The sequence below is a fragment of the Nyctereutes procyonoides genome, unplaced genomic scaffold (assembly GCF_905146905.1).
Source record: "Nyctereutes procyonoides isolate TBG_1078 unplaced genomic scaffold, NYPRO_anot_genome, whole genome shotgun sequence".
In the NCBI taxonomy this organism is placed as follows: Eukaryota; Metazoa; Chordata; class Mammalia; order Carnivora; family Canidae; genus Nyctereutes; species Nyctereutes procyonoides.
Window position 1 is genome coordinate 6,073,958 of NW_026575032.1, and position 1,923 is coordinate 6,075,880.

General features: G+C 41.9%; 1 pseudogene; it reads left to right on the forward strand.

Moving 5' to 3' along the window:
* The first annotated feature begins 659 nt into the window (after positions 1-659).
* On the forward strand, positions 660-1,503 carry LOC129504302 (RNA-binding protein 4-like; annotated as a pseudogene).
* Positions 1,504-1,923: the final 420 nt, after the last annotated feature.

Below are 1,923 nucleotides of genomic sequence, written 5' to 3' on the forward strand. Positions count from 1 at the left end.
ACATGCACGCTCGCACACACTCTTACCTAAGACTAAAGCTCTTTACTGAATTTTTTAGAAAACCTCAAGTTCTGCTATGCCAGAACTCTAATTTCCTCCTTTCAATCAACCGAAAGAGATGAATTTAATCCGTCATAAATTCTTTCAAATAGTGTGGTTTTCAAGTTCCAAATTGGAATAAAAGATACATTTTCTTAAAATATTAATAATTTAAGATTTTATATTGATAAAAGATGTTTGTTTATGAAGAGAAATGAGTAAATTCCAAGACAACAGACTATAAGGCTTATTAAGGCTAAAATTCTAGGTTTTCAATAATTCCAAAAAACTGCTTTTCTCATTCTTTGCAACAGAAAGCCTAATGTACAGACAAGTCCAAATAGCAGTAAGAAACTATCCAATTTCTCCCCTGTGATTTGTCCAATGTCAGCAGAGAAGAATGGCCTAATTGGTCCAGCTTTAGGCATTGCTTCTTGCATTGATAATGATGTCGCTGTATAACCTAAATGCAGGGTTACCTGAGTACCAGTCCATCTAAAATGATAGCAGCTTCTACCCAGAATCACTGATGTGGCCATTGTCATTTTAGCATTTTGTCAGAAACATCTGCACCACAAGGAAGAGCCCCTGCTGAGTTCCCTGCAGGCTGTGTCCAAATAATGAAGCTCTTCATTGGAAACATGCCCAAGAAGGCCACAGAGCAGAAGATGTGCTCACTCTTTAAGCAGTGTGGGAAGGTGCTACAATGTGGCATCACTAAGAACTATCACTTTGGAGTTGCTTGGGTGACTCAGTCCATTAAGCCCCTGACTTTGGGTTTCTTTTTTTTTTTAAGATTTTATTTATTTATGAGAGGGGGGGCGGGGGGCAGAGACATAAGCAGAGGGAGAAGCAGGCTCTATGCAAGGAGCCTGATGCAGGGCTCGATCCCAGGACTCCGGGATCATGCCCTGAGCCAAAAGCAGACCCTCAACCGCTGAATCACCCAGGTGTCCCTGATTTTGGGTTTCCACTCAAGTCATGATCTCAGGGTTCTGGGATAGAGCCCCACCCTGGGTTCCACACTCAGCATGTAGACAACTTGGGATTCTCTTTCTCTCTGCCTCTCCCACTCTTGCTCTCTCTCTCTCTCTCTCTCTCTCTCTCTCTCAAACAAATAAATAAATCTTTAAAGAAATAAAAAAACTTATTTGGGCATGTGGAGAACAAGATGGCAGCAAAGGATCTGTACACAACCTCTACCCTACAAACTGCACAGGGTGGACATCAATGTGGAAGCCAGCAAGAAAAAGAGCAAAAACACCAGAGTTGCACGTGGGCAACATTAGCCCCACCTCTATTAACAAATAGCTTCGGGCGAAGTTTGAGGTGTGTGGTTTAGTCGTCAAATGTGACATTGTGAAAGATTATCCCTTCCTACACATGAACTGGGTAGAGGACGCAGTGGAGGCGATCAGGGACTTTGACAACACAGAATATCAAAGTGGGATGTGTGTGGGCTGAAATCCTGAGTTACGGTTGTGTATGAGAATATACCTTTCATGGTATCCTGTCTCTGGGATGTTCTTGGCTCTGTAAGTTCAGTCCCCTCAGAACTGTGGACCTTAATTTACATTGCTAAGTTCAAACCACCTCTTCCTTTCCTCTGCTCTGCCCATTTTCCTGTTCTTCTTGTTCTTCAATACTTCTATAGTTTCCCATTTATGTTCTTTTCTCCCAGCATGCCTCATTGTGTGCAGAAACTGTAGTGGGGGATGTGCTGTCTTCCTGCTTACTGTTTCTAGTGGATGTTGGACTTGGGAATGACCTTGATGAGAACATCACTGCTCTTGAGTCTTTTTGGCCCAAAGACTTGTGGTAGATAGACACATAAAGTTAGATCACTTTTTTTTTTTCCTGATGAAATAGTTTTTCAACTTAAAA